This window comes from Pelobates fuscus, chromosome 11 (assembly GCF_036172605.1).
Source record: "Pelobates fuscus isolate aPelFus1 chromosome 11, aPelFus1.pri, whole genome shotgun sequence".
Classification (NCBI taxonomy): Eukaryota; Metazoa; Chordata; class Amphibia; order Anura; family Pelobatidae; genus Pelobates; species Pelobates fuscus.
In genome coordinates, this window is record NC_086327.1 from 132,363,706 (window position 1) to 132,387,776 (window position 24,071).

Genomic DNA, 24,071 nt, shown 5'->3' on the forward strand with positions numbered 1-24,071 from the left:
TTCTTCGTGAGACCCAACTTTAAAGGGGCTGAAGAGAGTGAGTCGGGTGAAAGGGGTAAATTTGCAATTGAGTTGCTTTTAGAGAATAGTCGACTTTAAGTCCCTTATTTGAACAGTGCATAAAGAGCAATGCTTGGGTAAAGCACTCAGCCTGGACATTGGTGAGTGATGCACATTTCGAATTCTCTAACTTCTTATTACAGTCATGCGCATTCCTGGTTGGTAGCTTTAATCGTCCATCACACGCCGTGTTTGTGATGCTAAGTAATTCGGCAACTTGTCAGCTCCTATACCATAACTGTTACCATGGGACGGCACCCCCTATGTGAGACTGGCAGTTCATGGTTGTAACGGATCGCCTGGCACCCCGACTGAGTACCTCCGTTAAAGGATGCTCCTAGTTTTTCCTGAGGACTCCAAGCACTCTGGCAGACACCACAATCACCGAATCAGAGAAGCATATAAATCCTCTCAAGCCTCTGAATGCTGTAGACCGTTGAATAGGAACCATACGAATAGGCTTACACTCCTAGCAGTCAACTGGAACAGCATGCAATAAATCCTTCCCCCAATAATGAGACGACACTTCACTTTGAGGGTAAAACAGAAACTCTGGACTGGCTCACCCAGCCTGGCTTTTATTACAATGGTACACATACAGGCCACACCCAGGGGGAGGCATAAAAGAACCAATGACATAGATGTTACATCCCACACATCCCCTCCCCTTAGTGTGACACATAATCCCATTATGCATACAGAGTAAAATATACTTTCCACACATACACTGTAACTTTAAAACTATACATCCAATATAAATTACATAAAAATTACATATTTGGAATCAGCACACTTCAAACATAAACACTTCCAAAAATCAGACAAATCCCTCCAGTGGATCAAAAGTTAGGTGGAAGTCCTTTATGACCGACCGCAAGCACAATTTCCTGCCCAAAACAGTTCCATAGATTTGGGCTGCGCGGTCGGTCAATTTCATGCAGAAAAACGACTAAGTCCCATTCGAACGAGCGTTCGAATATTCGAACGGGACTTAGTCTCTGAAGCTGAAAAACAAAGTGTAGGAGAAGGTAAGGGTCAGCGGTGTTCGGTAAAATGTGTAGCCGATTTCAGTTCCATGAATTTGGCTACACATACCGCTGACCTCGTTCGAATGAACAAAGATGGCCGCCGCCACGTGTTCGTTTGTCGAATGGCGGCCACTTTGACTACTTCGGCACTTCGACTGCATCCGAAGTGCCCATTTAAAGCTGCAGCACTGTTCCAAATTATTTAAAGGGACAGTCTTATACAATCCACTCTGCTAAAAGAGTCTTTAACAGGTAATACCTTCCAGGGGCCATAGTCTTAAAGGGTATTGTTACCCAAAGTCTCAATATGGCCCCAGACAGTTCTTAAAGGGCCAGCAGCAGCAATATAAAGTACAACATGCCCAAATATAGTTCTTTAAACTTACCAATTTTCCAGGGGCCATAGTCAGCAGGTAGGAGGCAGGCAGCCAGGCCCCTCCAATGCCCAGTGGCGAGGCGGGTTCCGCCACAATGGTCCTCCCTAAAAAGTGCTTTTTCCAGTTAGAGTAGAATGCATCCATGACCCTGACCAAATCAATCCATTCTTAGGATCGCCGCTAGTCTCTCCGCTTGGAGCATATCTACATGTGTGACTTCTGCAACCTCAAAATACATTTCACTTATTTTATTCTCTGATAAAACTGAGTGTTGTTCATCATTATTCATTTAGCATAGGAAGGCTTTCTGTGTGCGGACGTGGTGCTGGTGGGGGTTTAAATGCCTCTTATATTTACATGTAATACACAACAGAGGTTTATTCCTGAAATATCTTGTAATATGTTACACTCCAACGTTGTGTCTTTTTTTATATTTTTTCCACCAACCACCCTTCTCTGAGTGTGTCTTCCCTGGGACATGGCATCCTGAGAAGGGATTATGGCTGGAGGCTTTCAGCGCGGCCCCAAACTGCGCCATTCCCAGTGTTTGCAGCACGCAGCTGGAAGTGAAATATGATTTGCATGAGGCTAATGTATTGAGTAAATTGAAAGCAACGAGAACAGCTGCTGTTTTTTTCATTAGACTCATGCTAGCATTTGAGGGGAGGGGATGTGTGAGACCAAGAGTAGATGGGATGGTGCTGGGCAACGTAGAGAAGGGACATTAATAGCAGTGAATGCAGGGCACACAGCTGGGTCCTTGTTCATTGCTGGCATCACATAACCTTCTACTGAAAATATTTGGACTGAGTGGCGCATTCACACTGACTAGCTAAAGGTCTCATTTTACTTAGATTAATACACCGAGTGCTGGGTGGCTGCTCGCTGCCAGTCTCTCGCAGTGTTTTATCACCTGCTACACCTGAGTGGGCAAATTCTGCAAGGTGAGCGAGATATGTATATTGAGAAAGCAGCCTCCCTCTGGGGTCGGTAAATGTATCAAAGTGCCATCAAAGGAAAGCACATATCGTGCATTTATGAATTTAAATTGTTTATTGTAGAAAAGCAGAGGTTCTCAAGAAATAAAAGACAAGAAAGGTCTTATTATAAATTACATTATTTCAATCCCAATCAGCAGCCATATACAGCATCATTTTCAAGAACTTTCTTAGTTTTCAAAGGATAATCGTAAAAGATAATGGTTTAAAGACGTTATATTTCACCAGCCTTACAGTTAAAGGGGAAATTCTCTAGAAATCACAACTGTTGAATAAAACATTAAAAACCATCTATAATTTCTGTTAACCTTTTTTTCATGTTTTGTAATGATATTACAATCTGCTTCAGTGCCCTGGCACAGCGAGGCACACATTGCATTGGAGGACGAGCAGAAATATTCATAGCAGAATGCCAAAATGCCACCTTCGCTATATCATCATTGAGGGATGGGCAGTAGGCTACCAGAGACCCAGCATCTTTGTTAAACAGCAAATAAACCGTTTATCAGTGATGCGGTACTCAGTGCCTATAGTGTCCCTTTAATGCGTTCCTACCCAAGGGAAATGTGCAGTTGTTACATTTAGTTTTGCAATTAAGTGCGATACAAACTTAAATGTAGTTCACAAAGACTCACTAAACTGGTTCTGTAATAATATTTAAGACCCTGACAAGGAATAGTGTGACAATATCTAAAACATTGTATCCCTCTCATAGGCGTGCGCAGCCTATTGCATTAGGGTGTGCACCCTAAAGCACAAACACACGCCGCGTGTATATGTATGTGTGTATATATATATATATATATATATTTATTTACACACACACACACACACTGCTGTGTGTGTAAGGGCGCTGTGTGTGTGTGTGTGTGTGTGTGTGTGTGTGTGTGTGTAAGGGTGCTGTGTGTGTGTGTGTGTGTAAGGGCGCTGTGTGTGTGCTGTATGTGTGTGTGTGTTGTATGTGTGTGGGTGCTGTATGTGGGTGTGGGTGCTGTGTGTGTGCTGTGTGTGGGGGTGCTGTATGTGTGTGCTGTATGTGTGTGCTGTATGTGTGTAGGTGCTGTATGTGTGTGTGTGTGCGCTGTGTGTGTGTTTGCGCTGTGTGTGTGGGTGCTGTATGTGTGTGTTTGCGCTGTGTGAGGGTGCTGTATGTGTGTGGGTGCTGTATGTGTGTGGGTGCTGTATGTGTGTGTGGGTGCTGTATGTGTGTGTGGGTGCTGTGTGTGTGGGTGCTGTATGTGTGTGTGTGTGTGCTGTATGTGTGTAGGTGCTGTATGTGTGGGTGTGTGTGCTGTATGTGTGTGGGTGATTGTGGGGGGTGGAGGTGGGGGTACATGACTCAATATCCCCCCTCCCTTCTTACCTTATGTAGGGAGGGGGGATTCTTGTTCCTGCTGCCTTCCCTGGTGGTCCAGTGGAGGTGAGGTGAGGTGCCGTTTAGTTAATATCCCCCCTCCCTTGTTACCTTATGTAGGGAGGGGGGGACCATGTTACCGCCATCCCTGGTGGTCCAGTGGAGAGTGAACTCTACCCTGCGGGGCTAGAGTTCACTCTCGCGAGATTTGAGCGTTGCTGCGGCAACGCTCAAATCTCGCGAGAGGAACCCGGCGGAGCTGCTGGCAAGAGCTCCGCCAGTCCTCTCCTGCCTCCCTCCCTGCCTGTGGGTCGGTGGGGAGGGAGGCTGAGAGCAGAGCCGGCGCTCGGATAGCGCCGGCTCTGCATGAGCCGACAGCGGAGATCCTGAGATCTCCCCTGCCGGTCTCAATACATAGGCGTGCTGCGGGGATTAGGGTGTGCCCAGGCACACCCGGCACACCCTGTGCGCACGCCTATGATCCCTCTCCAGTGTTTTTGTAAAAAGGGTAAAAAATAAATGAAAAACTGAAATTTGTCTTTATATTTTTGCTACAACATGCATCTATGTATCTCCCATTACAATAACAATTATACTTTTTTTTAAAAAAACAAAAACAATTATTGGTAAGTAAGGGGGTTACCTTTGGAGTGCAAAGAAGTGGGAAAACCATAAATGTTAAATATTATGTATTAATATTCTGCGTCTTCGCCACTATATTCTTTTTCTCAATGTGAGGAATCCCCTAAGGTTGCATGCAGAGTACGACTCTGGGCTAATGATCAGAATTAAATCAGAAAAACTTGAAAAACAAGTGTCTAATTTGACACAGACACAAATGAGCGTTACGCTTGAAAGTCTTGTCTGTTTGTTGTTTGTTAGACCCCTTATTATTGTCCTTCTGTCACTCTGTAAAGGTCTTACCAAAACGGTTTATTATAGAATCAACACAAATATATGTAGTTATGAAACACACATCACACATACAATAAATTGCAAATAAAATAATAATTAAAAATTATGGTCTGTTCATCCTTGCTGTACAGAGGTACATGTGAAAATAATTTCATATACTATATATAACATAATTTGCAAAGATCACCAAAGGTGATGTCACTGCTGGGGGTCTAGGGCAGCAGGCAAAGGTGAGTTTAATTTACCTGAACCTGCCCATTATAAGTGCCCCCCCATCTTCTTCCAGCGGGTCCTCTTCTGCTTCCGGCGCATCAGCGCCATCAGCCGACATCACTGCTATACTGCATGAGCAGGAGTACAGCACTGAGGACTATGGAGGATCCCGCTAGACCCTCCACAATTAAAGCCTATTTCCTGCACATGTCTCTGGTGACTGCTGGGTGATTGACTCTTCTTGATCGCTCCACCCAGTGTCTTGAAATGTCAGACATAGGAAATACACAGAGACAAAGTAGTCCCTAATTTGTCTTGTGTTTTTAGATAGAAGAAAAAGAAAGGCAGAGTAGGAAAGAGGAAGAGCAAAGAAAGCGATTGGAAAGAGGTAAGTACTGCGTGACAGTGCAGCTTTAAAGGTGGGCGATATTTAGATATGTGAGCAATGTGTTCTCTAGTCATGTGGCCGAAGATGTCCAAAGAGACTCTATGACATCAGCAATCTGTGATGTCATCTGCACATTGAATTCTGTCATAATAATTCCTCCCCAAGGCAAACACTGACTGAGTGCCATCTCCTTCTGCTAATGTTAACATTTCACTAAGTCAGTAAGGTCATTTACTAAGGTAATTATTATTATTTATTTTGTTATTATTTATATAGCGCCAACAAATCCCGCAGCACTTTACAATGGGTGGACGAACAAACATGTATATGTAACCAGACAAGTTGGACACACAGGAACAGAGGGGTTGAGGGCCCTGCTCAGTGAGTTTACATGTTAGAGGGAGTGGGGTATAGTGACAAAGTAACAGAGGGATTGAGGGCCCTGCTCAGTGAGTTTACATGTTAGAGGGAGCGGGGTATAGTGACAATAACAGAGGGGTTGAGGGCCCTGCTCAGTGAGTTTACATGTTAGAGGGAGTGGGGTATAGCGACACAGTAACAGAGGGGTTGAGGGCCTGCTCAGTGAGTTTACATGTAAGAGGGAGTGGGGTATAATGACACAGTAACAGAGGGGTTGAGGGCCCTGCTCAATGAGCTTACATGCTAGAGGGAGTGGGGTATAGTGACAGTAACAGAGGGATTGAGGGCCCTGCTGAATGAGCTTACATGCTAGAGGGAGTGGGGTATAGTGACAGTAACAGAGGGATTGAGGGCCCTGCTCAGTGAGTTTACATGTTAGAGGGAGTGGGGTATAGCGACACAGTAACAGAGGGATTGAGGGCCCTGCTCAGTGAGGTTACATGTTAGCAGGGGAGGGCTGGCAGCCTTAGGCCTGGGGGGCAAAACCAGTCAAGTGGCCCATTGCGCCACCAAATCAGTTCACCATCCATGCCCACCTTTTTCTGGTTTTATAACGGATATTGATGTTATGCTAATCAGTAGCTCTTTGCCATACCCGCTCCTTCACGGCTCTGACTTTCAATGTTGTCAGAGCACAGGCTGAGAATCTCTGAGCCTGTGCTCTGACTCACTAACTGAGCGCCGGAACCACGAGGGAGAGGATATGATCTGACTGCACCTACTGCTGGTGCGCACCAGTGGACCACCAGCGAATCGTTTAAATTAAATATGCTGGTGTACCCAACTTGTGAGCTGTGTTGGCCGCCGGGCGCCTCTGTTGTCATGGCACCCTGCGTGACCGCACAGCTTGCCCACCCCAACGGCTGGCCCTGCTGACACACACTGATGTTACTACTTAGACATCCCTCAATATTAATACAGAGATGAGAGTAAACACCAATAAACTGTGGAAACAGAGCTGATCCCCCCAAATTTATAAAGGTTTGCTTAGAGGATTTATTCAAGATTAAATCATGCCTCCTCCTCTCTCCCCCATGCGCTGCTCTGTAGGCTGGGAGGAAGTGAAGAGTAATCACAGTCTCCCAGCACAACGCCACCTGTGGCTGCATGGGGAACAGCTGTTTAATGTAATGCTTGCAGGACGGCCAGCTGCCGCAGAACCTCTTTGTTTCCATCTCTGCAAAGGGCTCCAGGCACTGCTTGTTGTGAGTGTGAGCCACTGTAAATTAGGGGCAGAGGGCACTTGCACTGCAGTCAAGACAGGTCTGGGCAGGAGGAGAGTGCAGTGCAATCAGTGCACTCCCCTCCTGTGGGTCACCAGTAGACTGGCGCACCTGCCCAGGATCAGAGCCGGTGCAAGGATTTTTGCCGCCCTAGACAAAATATAAATTTGCCGCCCCCCCCCCCCCCCCCCCCCATGTGACATCACAATGCCCCACCTATATGATCTGCCATATGAACTAACGCCAGTGCTGCACACAGTGTGTGTTTACATTAAAAAGCCTGCAGGGACCAGCTATAGACACCAGAACCACTTCATTAAGCTATAGTGTCCCTTTAATGTGAGGTAAATTATAGATTAGTGTCACTAATAATATACTAGATTGCCTACTTACAATTAGATGAGGATGATGATGGGCTGCAGTTTGGCTCCACTGGTCTGGTGTAGAACAGGACCTCTGGAGGCTGTTTGCAACTGTGGTCACAAAATTCAACGTTCTGGGAGAATTGGAAGCAGCTCCATTTTTTGGGGGCCTCTTACACAGCTCAAGGTCTGGGCCCCAGTGCCTGACGGTGAGTATGCCCATAAGGCCCACTCATAAGTCCACTTTTATGTTCCACCCACCCATGAGCTCGCTCACAGGGAGTGGAGTGTGTAGGGGATGTGTTATGTGTTATCTAATATGTGTGCTTATGGTATGTAGTGTATAGGGATACCAGTTTGTGCAGGTGATGCAGTGTGTTTGTGTGTAGTGGAAGCAGTGTGTATTTGTGTATAAGGGATGTATTATGTGTTTCTGGTTGTGTGTGAGGGATGCATTGTGTGAATCTGTGTTTGTATGCATAAGGGATGCAAGGTGTGTGTCTGTATGTGTGTGCATTGAGTGTAAGAGATGCATTGTGTTTCTGTGTGTATGTAAGGAAAACAGTGTGTGTGTTTGCATGTGTGTGTAAGGGTTTGCATTGTATGTTTCTGTGTATGTGTGCAAATGATGCATTGTCTTTGTTTGTAAGGGTTGCATTGTGTATGTGTGTAATGGATGCATTGTGTGTTTCTCTGTGTATGTATAGGGATGCATTGTGTGTTTCTGTGTATGTATAGGGGTGCATTGTGTGTTTCTGTGTATGTATAGGGATGCATTGTGTGTGTGTGTGTGTGCGCGTAGTGTTAAAGAGCTCCCTGTCTTGCCCCCTGTCCTATAGAGCTGTCCCTTCTGTCCCTTAGAGCTCTCCCCTGCCCCTTAGTGGTCTCTCCTCTCCCCAACCCTCCCCTAGCGGTCTCTTCTCACACTCACCCACCCTCCCTGTGCTCTTCTCATCCCCCCTCCACCCTCCCTGCGTTCTTCTCACTCCTCCCTCTGTGTGTTCTCACCCCCCTGTGTTCTTCTTACCCCCCCTCCTCCCTGTGTTCTTCTTACTCCCCCCCTTGTTCTTCTTACCCCCTTCTTCTTATTACTCCCCCCTCCCCTCTTCTTACCCCCCCCTTCTTCTTACTCTCCCCCCTCCCCTCTTTTTACTCTCCCCCTCCCCTCTTTTTACTCTCCCCCCTTCCCCTCTTTTTACTCTCCCCCCTTCCCCTCTTTTTACTCCCCCCTTCCCCTCTTTTTACTCTCTCCCCCCCTTCCCCTCTTTTTACTCTCCCCCTTCCCCTCTTTTTACTCTCCCCCCTTCCCCTCTTTTTACTCTCCCCCCTCCCCTCTTTTTACTCTCCCCCCTCCCCTCTTTTTACTCTCCCCCCTTCCCCTCTTTTTACTCTCCCCCCCTTCCCCTCTTTTTACTCCCCCCCCCCTTCCCCTCTTTTTACTCTCCCCCCCCTTCCCCTCTTTTTACTCCCCCCCTTCCCCTCTTTTTACTCTCCCCCCCCTTCCCCTCTTTTTACTCTCCCCCCCTTCCCCTCTTCTTACTCTCCCCCCCTTCCCCTCTTCTTACTCTCCACCCCTTCCCCTCTTCTTACTCTCTCCCCCCCCTTCTTCTTACTCTCTCCCCCCCCCTTCTTCTTACCCCCTCCCCCCCCATCTTCTTACCCCCTCCCCCCCCTTCTTCTTACCCCCTCCCCTTCTTCTTACCCCCTCCCCCCCCCCCCCCTTCTTCTTACCCCCTCCCCCCCCCCCCCTTCTTCTTACCCCCTCCCCTGTAGGTGGCCGAGCTGGTCTCCGGTCCGCGGTCCCGGCCGGAGTGATAGGAAGGTGCTCAGTGTGCACCTTCCTGTCAGTCCGGCCGGGTACAGGAAACAGAAACTCCTGTTCCGCGCGGAACAGGAGTTTCTGTTTCCTGTACCCGGCCGGACTGACAGGAAGTGCACACTCAGTGTGCACCTTCCCATCACTCCGGCCGGGACCGCGGACCGGAGACCAGCTCGGCCACCTACAGGGGAGGGGAGGGAAGGGAGAAGCAGCTGCAGCCGTCTGAGCGCTCTTTACAGAGCGCTCGGCGGCTGCAGCATTTAAAGGGCCGGCCCGCCGCGGCCGGTCCTAAAATAATTTCGGGCGGCCTGGGGGGCAATTGCCTCCCTGCCCCCCGGCCCAGCCCGCCCCTGCATGTTAGAGGGAGTGGGGTATAGTGACACAGTAACAGAGGGATTGAGGGCCCTGCTCAGTGAGTTTACATGTTAGAGGGAATGGGGTATAGTGACACAGTAACAGAGGGATTGAGGGCCCTGCTCAGTGAGTTTACATGTTAGAGGGAGTGGGGGATAGTGACACAGTAACAGAGGGATTGAGGGCCTGTTCAGTGAGATTACATGTTAGACGGAGTGGGGTATAGTGACAGTAACATAGGGATTGAGGGCCTGCTCAGTGAGTTTACATGTTAGAGGGAGTGGGGTATGGTGACACAGTAACAGAGGGATTGAGGGCCCTGCTCAATGAGCTTACATGTTAGAGGGAGTGGGGTATAGTGACACAGTAACAGAGGTGTTGAGGGCCCTGCTCAATGAGCTTACATGTTAGAGGGAGTGGGGTATAGTGACACAGTAACAGAGGGATTGAGGGCCCTGCTCAGTGAGTTTACATGTTAGAGGGAGTGGGGTATAGTGACACAGTAACAGAGGGGTTGAGGACCCTGCTCAATGAGCTTACATGTTAGAGGGAGTGGGGGATAGTGACACAGTAACAGACGGATTGAGGGCCCTGCTCAGTGAGCTTACATGCTAGAGGGAGTGGGGTATAGTGACACAGTAGCAGACGGATTGAGGGCCCTGCTCAGTGAGCGTACATGCTAGAGGGAGTGGGGTATAGTGACACAGTAACAGAGGGATTGAGGGCCCTGCTCAGTGAGGTTACATGTTAGAGGGAGTGGGGTATAATGACACAGTAACAGAGGGATTGAGGGCCCTGCTCAGTGAGCTTACATGCTAGAGGGAGTGGGGTATAGTGACACAGTAACAGAGGGATTAGGGGCCCTGCTCAATGAGCTTACATGCTAGAGGGAGTGGGGTAAAGTCACACAAAAGGTAAGGATAGTATTAGACTAGTGACAGTTTCAGAAGAGGAATACGTTGGGAGCTATTAACAGTTTAAGTTATGCTTTTATGAAGAAGTGGGTTTTTAACAATATTTTGAAGGAGTGGAGACTGGGTGAGCATCTAACGGAGGAGGGAAGTGAGTTCCACAGGAACGGTGCAGCCCTCGAGAAATCTTGAAGGCAAGCATCAGAGGTGGGAGTACGGACAGAAGATAGACGTAAGTCTTCAGCAGAGTGTAAGGGCCTAGACGGGGCATACTTGTGTATAAGGGAGGATAGATAGGTGGGAGCAGCATTATGTAGAGATTTGAAAGCAAGAACCAGAATGTGAACTCAGAGGCAAAAATAAAAAACCGCTGAATCTGTCTAGTTTAGCTTTAATGGACTCAAATTTTAAATTCACTTTAAATTTCAGACAATTGATTTTACAGGATTATTCAATTAAACATAAATTGTCAGGAATTCAAAGGAATTGAGTCATTCAGGCCACAATAGCAGAACGGAAATTGTAGTAATCTATTTTGGCCTACATTTAAAATTCCCTTTGAATTCCTGGTAATTCAGAGTTTTGTGAATAACCCTGTTTATCAGATAAACCCTACGGTACGCAATATGACTTGCAAGGATTTGGAATCCGAACCGGAACATTGCTGTCACTTTTCACGAACCTGCAATCAAACATTTCCCATCACTGCCCATAAAGCCATAGAATGAACATGTTGGCGGTTCGCTGTCTGCAAAACGCAGTCTCTTCGCTATGACATATGTTGGACATCAAAGATTCCTTTAATTAAGAGAAGATTTCATTTGGCATTTGGACTATCAAAGACAGCATCCGCATTTGATGAAGTTGTTATAATTCTTGCTCCTTTCTACCACAACATGTTAATTTCAAATGGTTCCAAACATAAGCGGCTGATTTTAGTGACATTCAGTGACTTTGATTCTCTCCGATATAATGGTAGAGATCAGACGATGGCATTTTGATGAGATGCTTAATCCCAGATTTACCAGCAGCTGTACACGTTCTACGCAGCTTCAATGTGTAAACATGGCATCAGCGCTGGCCACAAAATGCGCATTGTTACTGTAAATCAATTTACACTTTAGTAGTCATTAGTATCAGACCTTTCGAAGGTCGCCATGTGTTTTCCATTAATGTCTTCCATGCAAATGGATCAAGCAATTTAGGTGCTAAGAAAGCTTCGAAAACGCAGGTTTTCTGAGCATATTGAGTATTTTGGTAATAACAAAGGGTTAAAAGCCAAGTGGGTTCAATGAATGCTTTGACGGTTCATTTTATCGCATTTCTGAGCCCATGACATAAAACTCGCACTTCCAGGCTGTGTACAACGTCTAATTGGCCCTAATGTCAGCCAAACTATCTTTAAATATAACTATTTAGGATACCAGAGGGTTTTCTGTGACCTGTTAGCTCATCAACAACAAACACGGATAGAGTGCAATTGTTGTTGTGTTTCTAGGAATATCTGCATTTTTTTTTGTGGGGGGGGGGAGGGATGAGGGGGGGGGTTTGAAATGGTAGTTTGTGGCTATTGATGGGGATATGAGTTTGGTACATTGATAACAACAGGAAAAGGTATATAGACTGGGATAGGAGTGGCGTATATTGACAGTAATAGGTGTAGAGTATATTGGCAGGGATAGGAGTGCGGTATATTGTCAGGTTTAGGTGTAGGGTATATTAACAGGGATAGGTGTAGGGTATATTGACAGGAATAGGTGTAGGGTATATTGGCAGGGATAGGAGTGCGGTATATTGTCAGGTTTAGGTGTAGGGTATATTAACAGGGATAGGTGTAGGGTATATTGACAGGAATAGGTGTAGGGTATATTGTCAGGGATAGGTGTAGGGTACATTAACAGGGATAGGTGTAGGGTATATTGACAGGGATTGAAGTGGGGTGTATTGACAGGGATAGGAGTGGGATATATTGACAGGGATAGGAGTGGGTATATTGACCTGGATAGGAGTGGGTATATTGACCTGGATAGGAGTGGGATATATTGACCTGGATAGGAGTGGGTATATTGACAGGGATAGGAGTGGGGTATATTGACCTGGATAGGAGTGGGGTATATTGACCTGGATAGGAGTGGGGTATATTGACAGGGATAGTAGTTGGGTATATTGAGAGGTATAGGAGAGGGGGATATTGACCGGGATAGGAGTGGGGATTATTGACAGGAATAAGAGTGGGGTATAATGGGCACATCATGCTATGGATCTATACTGCCACCATGTGCCATCTTCCTCCTGTGTCTTCAGCATACAATGGGCACATTATGCTATGGATCTATACTGCCACCATGTGCCATCTTCCTCCTGTGTCTTCAGCATACAATGGGCACATCATGCTTTAAATATATACTGCTGTCACGTGACATGCCCCTCCTGTGTCTGCAACATACAATGAACATGTCATGCTATAGATCTACACTGCCACCATATGCCACGTCCCTCCAGAGACTGCAGTGTACCCTAGAAAAATGTTCCTGTGAACTTTGCTACCACGTGCTATGTTCCCCCTGCGTTCCCAACATGCCCAGAGCATGCCTTGTAATAGATGCTCATTACCAGCGTGTGCCATTACCTGTGACCCTGACGTGCCCTGGGAATGCCATGTTAGAGGGTGCTTTGAAAGCGTAGGAGGCTAGGGGTTACGTTTTAGAATGTGGTGTGTCCTGGTTGCTGATCCTGAATATGCAGAGCAATAAAACTGACAGACAGCAGTTTAATAAAAATTGATTTAGTATAGAATCCGAGGATTTTCATTCATATTTCCGCCTTCTCATCTTAGAAATTAATCAGTTCTTAAAATATCCTTCTTAATGCATCGGCCTAGTCTGAGAACATCGAATTGGCACTGAAAAGGACAGTTAAACATATCCTTGCTGAGAAAACATCCGGGCTCCGAGGAGGAGAACCGCAAGCTACAACTGTCCGTGGCCCATACCTCTTAGCAGTCTTTACCAAAATATATTCTGCTTTATTTATAATTAACTTGAACCCCTAAGCAATCAATATTTATCAGCCTGACCTGCTTCCCAAACAAATAATAATAATTGGCCTCAATTTCACACACTTTACATTCATCGTATGCAGTGCTCTGTGTAACATGGGATCCTGTAACAGCGCTCCCTGTAGGTAGGACTGGGTACTCATTCTTCGTATTTAAATCATTTTATTTATATGATATATGATATATTCATTGCCCATTGAGGGTCATAGAGATTACCTTTCATGGAGGCAGTGGCGGAACTACCGTCGGAGCAGCTGCACCAGGGCCTGCAAGCTCAGGGGGCCCATCGGGTGGCCCATGCACTTAGTGCCACCCAATGGACATCTTTGATTAGACACTTCCTCCCAGCTTATCATCGAGCTGCCGCATGAGGCAGAAGGGAGCACCAGAGAGGAGAGGGACTAAGCCAGAGCAGGGATAACAGACTCCCATCACACTCAACCAGATGCCACTGTACCCCAGGGAAGCCACCCACCTATACTAAAAAGGTATGGAAGCAGGGGGATGGCTAAAAAAAGACAATGTGATCTTTGTGTGTTGTTATCTGTGTATATGTGTTAGCTCTGTGTGTATATTGTATTATTTATTTATTTATAAAATATTTTACCAGGAAGGATACATTGAGATTTCTCTCGTTTTCAAGTATGTCCTGGGTCCATAAAATGTGCATATGTGTATGTTATTTGTGTCTATATGTGTATGTCTATGTATGCCTGTGTTACCTGTATATTTGTATGTGTATATGTGTTTCTGTATGTGTATCTGCGTGTCAATGTGTGCTCCTGTGTATCTGCAAGTGTGTCTCTGTTTGTATCATTATGAGTGTCATTGTGTGTATCTGCGTGTCTGTATCTGCATGTGTGTCAGTGTTTGTGTCTGTATCTGTATTAGTGTGTCTGTGTATTTCTATGTGTGTTAGTGTGCATGTCTGTGTGTCGCATGTCTGTATGTCAGTGTTTGTATCTGTATGTGTATCAATGTGTGCATCTGTGTGCCTGTATGTGTGTCTGTGTATCTGGATATGTCAGTGTGTGTCTGTGTGTGGCAGTGTATATGTATATTTTTTTCCAGCATTTAAACTCCAACACTACACACACACTTGCATTCACACCCCCCCCCCCCCTACATTCAAAGTCAAACACATCACACAGGTAAACTACTGTTTTCAAATGGCAATGGTACATAAAAACGCACAGCATAATACTACACACAAATACACCTCTACATTCACACACATACTACATACAAAAGCATGTTTACATAAAAAAATACAAATGCTGCTTACTGCTAAGTTCAACCCTGCATGGATTGGCAAATGGTAGATCTACCTATTGTCCATCTTTGCAACGGGGGGCCCAAAAGAATTCTTGCACCAGGGAACTCTCTATTTTAGTTCAGCCACCACATAGAGAGATTGGGGATGGACAGACAGACACTATATGTAGGTTCCCAGATTCCTTTTGTGTTTTGCTCACCCTGTGCCCAGTATTGGTGCAGGGTATGTTGAATGTATTGCTTGTCTGCGCCTCTCCCTCTCCCTCTCCCCCTCCCCCTTTTTTCCTGTCTTATTGTTTCCCCAGCAGGGCATTGTCCCAGGGACACTGCCAGACCCTTTTAAACTACCTGCCCTATCCCTCTTCAATTTCCTATCAGCCCTTGCTATTGTCTGACCCCACCCTTCCTTGCGCTAGTTCTCTTATCAACCTATTGTTTGTAAATGAGGCTGTTGGACAGTGGTGTATTTTGGATTTGTGCTGCCCTAGGCAGGACAAAACTCGGGCACCTCCCACTCACTCCCATTTAAATTTGCCCAACCCCTTCCTGCCTCAGATACACTGACATACAATGACATAAACACACACTCACTGAATTGACAAACTGACAAACACACACTATTAATCAGACACACTGACTGACTCACACACTCACTGACAGACACACACACACTCACTGACAGACACACGCACTAATTGACAGACACACACTCATTGATTTGACACACTCTGACAGACACACACTATTATTATTCAGACACACGCTGACTGACTCACACACACACTCATTGACAGAGGCACACACTTATTGACAGACGCACGCACTCACTGACAGATGCACGCATTCATTGACCGACACACACACTCACTGATTTGGCACACTCTGAAAGACACACATTATTACTCACACACACTGACTGACTCACACACACACATTGACAGACACACACTCACTGACACACATACACACATACATACACACTCACTCACTCACAGTGACACACTCACTCATTCACTCACAGACACACACACTCACACACACACATTTCCCCCAACACTTATTTTTTTTTTTTTTTTATTTAAATCCACCCAGCCTCCCTGGGAGAGCTGGAGTGAATTCCTTACCTGGGATCCAGTGGGGCTGCCGGGTTGGCTCTTGGGACTACTAGGGATGCTGGGCAGGGGGTGCACAGGCAGAGTAGGCGGCGAGGGAGCTTTGATCTTCCTGCTCAGCTCCCTTGTGCACGCTTAGTGATGCTGGGAGCCGGACTGATGTCATATTCCGGCTCCCGGCATCACTAAGCGGAGTGCGAGGGAGCTAAGCAGTAAATGCTCAGACTACAGCACTCCCTCGCCACCCGACTGCAATGCAAGCTGCCGCCCGCCTTGGGGGGCCCAAAAGGTGGCCAGCAGGCCAGCTCTTGGGCACACCTGTACACGAGGCTAACAAGACACCCGCCTGGGAGTTTGGGGATCTGCTTTTTTTTGCCACCCCCGCGGTACATACATCACTGCTGTTGGTGTGGTTAGGGTGGGGGTATTGCAGGATATTTAGAGGTTATATGTGGAGGTGTGGTTAGGGTGGGGGTATTGCAGGATATTTAGAGGTTATGGGTGGAGGTGTGGTTAGGATGGGGGCATTGCAGGATATTTTAGAGGGTATGGGTGGAGGTGTGGTTAGGGTGGGGGGTATTGCAGGATATTTAGAAGTTATGGGTGGAGGTGTGGTTAGGGTGGGGGTATTGCAGGATATTTTAGAAGGTATGGGTGGAGGTGTGGTTAGGGTGGGGGTATTGCAGGATATTTAGAGGTTATGGGTGGAGGTGTGGTTAGGGTGGGGGTATTGCAGGATATTTTAGAGGGTATGGGTGGAGGTGTGGTTAGGGTGGGGGTATTGCAGGATATTTAGAGGTTATGGGTGGAGGTGTGGTTAGGGTGGGGGTATTGCAGGATATTTTAGAAGATATGGATGGAGGTGTGGTTAGGGTGGAGGTATTGCAGGATAGTTAGAGGTTATGGGTGGAGGTGTGCTTAGGGTGGGGTATTGATTCAGGATATTTAGAGGGTAAGGGTGGAGGTGTGGTTAGGCTGGGGGTATTGCAGGATATTTTAGAGGGTATGGGTGGAGGTGTGGTTAGGCTGGGGGTATTGCAGGATATTTAGAGGTTATGGGTGGAGGTGTGGTTAGGGTGGGGGTATTGCAGGATATTTTAGAAGATATGGATGGAGGTGTGGTGAGGGTGGAGGTATTGCAGGATATTTAGAGGTTATGGGTGGAGGTGTGGTTAGGGTGGGGGTATTGATTCAGGATATTTAGAGGGTATGGGTGGAGGTGTGGTTAGGCTGGGGGTATTGCAGGATATTTTAGAGGGTATGGGTGGAGGTGTGGTTAGGCTGGGGGTATTGCAGGATATTTAGAGGTTATGGGTGGAGGTGTGGTTAGGGTGGGGGTATTGCAGGATATTTTAGAGGGTATCGGTGGAGGTGTGGTTAGGGTGGGGGTATTGCAATATATTTTAGAGGTTATGGGTGGAGGTGTGGTTAGGGTGGGGGTATTGCAGGATATTTTAGAGGTTATGGGTGGAGGTGTGGTTAGGGTGGGGGTATTGCAGGATATTTTAGAGGTTATGGGTGGAGGTGTGGTTAGGGTGGGGGTATTGCAGGATATTTAGAGGTTATGGGTGGAGGTGTGGTTAGGGTGGGGGTATTGCAGGATATTTTAGAGGTTATGGGTGGAGGTGTGGTTAGGGTGGGGGTATTGCAGGATATTTTAGAGGTTATGGGTGGAGGTGTGGTTAGGGTGGGGGTATTGCAGGATATTTTAGAGGTTATAGGTGGAGGTGTGGTTAGGGTGGGGGTATTGCAGGATATTTAGAGGTTATAGGTGGAGGTGTGGTTAGGGTGGGGATATTGCAGGATATTCTATTGAATGTGTGGGAGCAGGTATGGCCAAGAAAGTTAAGGGGGTTGGGGGGTGTCTGGAGGTGTGGTCAGGGGTGGGGCTATTCCATCCCATTTAAAGTAACTCCATGACTTACTGATAACCATTTATAGAACTGAAAAATTAAATTATAACAAGATCAAAGTCTCCTATTTAAACAAACTGAGTTACATTGAACATTTTTGACAATAAAGCAGTAAGGCACCATTACAAAAAAAAATATAGAAGTTAAAAGCTGCGCCACTAGAAGAATAAATATATAGTCCAGATAAAAGGGAAAGTCCAAATAAAATAAGTAAAATCTTAGCTGCATAAATCTTCTTCAATCTGCAGGTCAGATTGTATCTGCAGAGAGAGCAGGTCTGTGCAGAGCAGCACCAAACAAAGTGCTAAAGCAATCCTTGGTGGGGATTATTCCACCTACGCTATCATCAAGGAGCAGTCAGCCTGCTCCACCCTTGTGAGTACCATTTCATTCATTTATTTTATATATTTATTATTTTATACAGAGAACACTATCGGTTGTGTCTTTTTATTCTCTTTGAGTGGCATTTTTCCTCTGTAGATAAGAATAAGATGCAGAATATCCTACAAGCGGGGATCTAAACCGCTGTACGCGTTCTACACTAGAGCTAGCTATAGCTCTACCAAATGTGAGTGCTATACTTTTCTTACTTTATTTGTCACACTTTAGTGAATATATTACACTATTTTGGAAATTTGTTTTATCTTTTCATATTATTGGATTTACCTGTGGAAGGAGGACGAGGACATCGTTCCCCATCCAGTATTATATAGACTATCCTACCTAAAAATATTTTACTTATTTTATTTGGACTTTCCCTTTTATCTGGACTATATATTTATTCTTCTAGTGGCGCAGCTTTTAACTTCTATATTTTTTTAATTGTGTTTTAAGGGTTTTGAGGGATTTCCTTTTAAAGTTGCAGCCTTGTTCTGGTTTTAGCGCTAACCCTTTTCCTCTATTTTTACCATTACAGAAACACTATAATATCATTGAAATTGACACGGAGGTAGTTTAGTTAGTGCGGTGGAGAATAATTCAAATGATTATGTTCACTATTATTCCCACAGCTCTATCCATGTGAGGTACAACAGCCTAGCCCATCCAGTCAGTGTAGGTCCAGGATTAGGGTTAAGGAACGTTAATGATACAATGATGTGGATTGTAAATTAGTCACTTTTTAAGATTTATAACACACGAGGTGATAATGAACAGTTCTCCAATGTTACACAAACAACATTTTAAAAATTATTAGCAAAAGTCCATTTGCTACGGTTTTACATGATTTGGAGAAGTATATGCTTGTGGAGCAGCATGATGCAAGGCAGATTGTATTTTATTTTGAGGATATTCTTATAGCAGGAACAATATACTTATTTTAGGATAGATTTAATTTCTGTTCTTTGTCATTGTAAGCTTGTATTATCGTTAAATACTGTGTGCAAAGTAGAGAATGATCATTAAATAAACGGATTAAGACATACGAGGGATGTAGCATTAACCTGAAAATTAGGGCCAGAATTGTTTGATTTTTAGTTTAGTTCCTTAAATTTTGATCAGACTTTAAGTATGCAAACTGCTCCTTCCTTGGAGATGGGGGAGAGTTTGGATGAAAAGGTACGATTCGGTAATCTTTAATGTAGCGTTAGATGGTTATTTTCACAGCTTGGAGTGTTTTACAGTCTGGACCTTGGGGGGTCTGGGAGATGCCAGAACAATAGATCCCCGCAAGGAAGTGAGCATTTAAGGCCCAACGCAGAATCCAAGCTTAATCCGACCTGTGCTGTTCTGCTACTCTATTCATTTGGAGTTTTGAATGCCAGAGAAATCTTTTATTTAGCTGCTTGTAAAGCTGTATAGAATCTAATGCCTCAGACACTGCAGTCTGTTATCAAAATGATTAAATTAAGACAAAGGAACAAGGTGTTCAGAGAGATGGATGGTGGTTGGATTGTTAACCCTGTGTTTATCGTGCTGATAGTGACGTGAACATTCTGAAATCATGTGGCTGACATACCTGCCTTCAGGTAGGTATACAATCTATACGATGCTCCAGTGACGAACCATCAGCAAATTTACTGATTAAAAGGTATAATTACCGGCTTGCTGGTGCTTCCTCCACTCTGCATGCTCTATGGGCTTAGCCACTCCATGGTATATGTCAGCCACATCCCACAATTCCCAGAATGAATGGTGTGCAGCAATGCCCAGGAATGTAAAGCTATATAAAATGCTACGTTTCCTTCCATTTATATAATTGCTAGTGATCTGGAAATGGATGGATACATTGTATTCTCTGTAAGGTGGTACCGAATCAGCTAAAGAATGGCTGATACGCTTTCATGGTAATCCACTCAAATGTGAATTATCAAAAATTCAAAGAGCATTCACATTGTAGTCGAATACAGACACATTGAAAACAAGCAGAATTTCCCCAGATTGGTTTTTTTTCACTTTAAATTCTCTCTGATTTGCCAACAATAAATGACTTCAGGACAAATCAAAACACCAGAAAACTTCACAATGAATGATTCCGGTGAACCTTCCCATTTGCACAAATTTACTTAATTCATAAATTATTAGTGAGAAGAAAATGAGGGGAATAAGAATGAGTATTAGAGGCTGTGCCGTCCCAGAACTTGTTATTGGCTGTAAATCATAACAATGAGCTAAAGGAACACTATAGTGTCGGTAACACAAACATGTTTTCCTGACACTATGGTTCTAATTATAATATTTGGAAACTCTGGTCCCCCTGCCAGCAACGTAATAGGTGATATTTCAAACCTTTTTTCCAGCGTTGCACTGGTCTTGTCGTGGCTGGTCACGCCTCTGCTCTGCCTCTTTGGCTGAGATTATCAAACTTGATGATCTCAACCAATCCAATGCTTTCCCATGGGAAAGCATTGAGAGACTATTGCGCAAGTATGGCAAAATGCAGTTCTGTGCCAATCGACATCTCTTCATAGAGATGCACTGAATCAATGCATCTCTATGAGGAACATTCAGCACCTCCATTCACAGCGTAGAGAAGCTGAACATCATTTTGCACAATGTGCAGGACTGATCCAAGAAGCACCTCTACCGGCCGTCTGAGTTATTGTCACTAGAGGTGTTACTAGGCAGTAATGTTTACATTAAAACATGCATTAAGCTGCAGTTGTTTTGGTGACTATAGTGTCCCTTTAAATAATTTACAAAGGCCTTTGGAGCTTTGTTACACTTGTGGTAAAACTGAAAAGTGGAAAACCGCTAAAATACATTTATTTTTTCATTAGATTTTTTAGAATATTGTGTCCCAATCGTGAAAAAAAAACCTCCTTTAAGCATAACTATAATCTAGCACCTAGTCGTCCTCCAATGAGATTATCAAGACTTGTTATCTAAGTCCAATCAGAAGCTTTTTTTCATAGAGACTCATTGAGGACATATGTCGCAAATGTGGCAATCGCGTCAGTTACCTCGATCCGCCAATCAGAATTGCCAGGAAATAGATCATATGTGGCCAAAATAATTTTACCTTCCAACCAATCCCGCAGATAAATAGTAAGTGCAATTTATTTTTATTATATGCAGAGAACCCGTGTGGTTTACTCACTGGACATAAGGTTTCTCCCCACTCCTGGTCTGGGAAACTCTATTATTACTGGATATTATTTTTTTCTTATTTTCTGGATTTATTTTTTCTAAGTACGTTAACCATTTACATGAGCATATGATATGAGTGAAGTTTTCAGACAAAGGAAATGGAATTTGCATATTTCAATAGAATATTGCAGGACTTCTAAAGAGGAATGACACCATGAGATGTGAGGGGTGGGGTTGTATTATCTGGAGTCTGAGTGACTTTTTAGGATAGAATTTTCCTTTGATCATCCGCCTATCGGAGAAGAGAGCCTTACATTGCGAGCTCTGTGGATGCAACCTGGGTAAGGTCAAAACAATTCTCGTAATCCTTGCCCATGAAGTGTTAATTAGCCATTCTACACAGAGGAAATGAGTGATTGAAGGAATAAAAAGTGTGGCCTTTTGTGCTGTTTTTGATACTTCTCATAGCTTCATGTCCTAATCAGTTAGCTGTAAAGCTATAGCTCAGCATCGTGTGATGCTACGATCATCTCCAGAACAAAGATCAAAGTCATTTATCAAAAACCATCCAAGCAGAAAGGACAGTGAAGTCTTTCTGCCCCCGTGCCTGAATCTTCGATCATTTTATAGGGAATCTTAGTGAGCAGCAATAGTGACTCATATCTAGGGCAAGGTGACCAGTCACTTGGCCTTGGGGCACGCAGTTGGTCTACTCTAACTCAGAATGTCTTAACATGACTTAAAAAGTGCAATGTCTGATATTTTGATGATGTGCCAATTTAATGAGCCGGCTTTCTTTTTTTTTATATTGATCTTTTTTTTACATTCTTTTTTTGTGAAGTAGAATTTGCTGTAAACTGAGCTTTTGTGTTTATTGCACGACAGGAGAATTCGATTCGGCCCGAACTTCTGTTCCCTAAAATTAGAAAAATTTTCAGAATTCATTTTTTTTTTGCCAAATATCGATTTGGTTCAGCAGAATTTCAGAACCAAGACTCCAATTTGAGAACGAAATCAGAAGAACAGCATGAAATGGCACGAAAATGGGCCGAGTAGGTTTTTTAAAAATATATATATATAGGACAGATAGGAGTATTAGTTCACAGAGCACATTTATTAAATATAATCTATAAATATACTTATATAGATTATTTCACTGATCCTTCTCTTTTCCCCTCTTCCCCTCTAGTGATCTTATTTGATCTGTGAATAAAATCTAAATTTTTTTACCCTCCAATTATCTCTGTTTTTGGTGCCACGAGTGCCACCATGTTCCGAATTGCGTGTTTTGGTTGGTTTGTGATTCGGATACATTTCAGCTCAGAGTTTGGAAATTTGTCTGATCACCCAAATTGCAATTCAGACAAAAACTAACGTTCTAGTCTTGTGTTTATTGTAAATCCTTAAATCTAAATGACAAAAGCAGGAAAACGGACGGAACGATGCTGGTTCAACATATTAAGAGTTAAAGGAACACTATAGGGTCAGGAACACAAACCTGCAGTGTTTAATCCACCATTTAGCTGGCTTGCCCCCCAAAATTCACCTTCTTTCAAGCAGCGCACTGGTCTGCCGGCCCTGGCCACGCCCCCAATCTGCCTCCTTGGTGACATAATCAGAATTGCCAATTTTTTGCCAATCCAATGCTTTCCCATTGGGAGCTCCCATTTGGGGGCTGTTATAACCATCCGGCTAGAATTTAGGGGAAAGAGTTTCATTGTAATAACAGTTGCCCTGCAGTAGAGATTTTTTTGGATTCCGAATATCTTTTTCAAGCTGCTTATAATATTGCTAGAAGTTGTTATTTAGTGGATATACTCCGCAGTGTTTTTATGTTTACTGCCTGATTGCAGCCCTGAGTTTGCTGAGAACATGATCTCATGCTGAGAACTTTGTTGAAATCCAGAAAGTAATGTTTGTACTTTGGCAACACTTCATTCCTGCTCTGGATAGATATTGTGGGAGCAGCTGCAGAGAAATTCTACCTGATTGTGAGACGTTTCTCAGCAGGTAAAATTCATGCTATTTATATGAATTTATTTATGGGAGTGCGGGAGATCCTTTGATTCTTTATGACAGTACTGCATTTGTGGAGCAGTACTTCCAGATACGAGCAAGAAACAGAAAGTTGGACGGGGCTAGACACAAATTATCTGCAAAAAAGTGTCTTACTGCCCCTGCTGTGTGACCTTGTATTTTATTTCAATGAAAAACATTTGTCTTGGCATTGTCTTTCCCAAATCACCGGTGTCTGTTATAAATCATGGCGATACTGATAGCTAAACATTACGATGTGTTCCTCATCGTACAGCAGATGATATGTTTATTTACCAGGCGAATAATGTACGTGAATTTATTCAAAATGCCAGAATCGCAGTAGACTTGGAACCCAACCAATGGCTGTGTGCTAAATTCAATTTATGTCTCTACCCTACTGTCAGTTCAATAGCTCCTGGCCTTGTAAAGTGAGATAAAACTTAATCAGTCCTGCCGATATTTGTTAATGGCGATACGTCTGATTTCAGCATTCATGACCAAATATATGGTTGTCTCAGTAGAGCATGCCAGTAATCAATCACCTTCCGTGCTTGACTTGAAGTAGTAAATATAAATAAATCCTAATCGTATATTCTTGGCTGCAACGAGATTCATCTACCACCAAAACACCTTGGTTTCACCAGCTAAAGATAGAATGTTTGCCCCACGTTTCAGTTTCAAGTCTCCGGTGATAAATGTCCCATCACTAGACGGGTCTGCCCAGGA

The 24,071-nt window shown here is 44.4% G+C and overlaps 1 protein-coding gene across 2 annotated transcripts in view; it reads right to left on the minus strand.

Annotated features, from left to right (window-relative positions):
- Window positions 1-24,071, minus strand: part of KIRREL3 (kirre like nephrin family adhesion molecule 3) — a 692,535-nt gene that overhangs the window by 186,053 nt on the left and 482,411 nt on the right. The gene's annotated exons all lie outside the window — the stretch shown is intronic.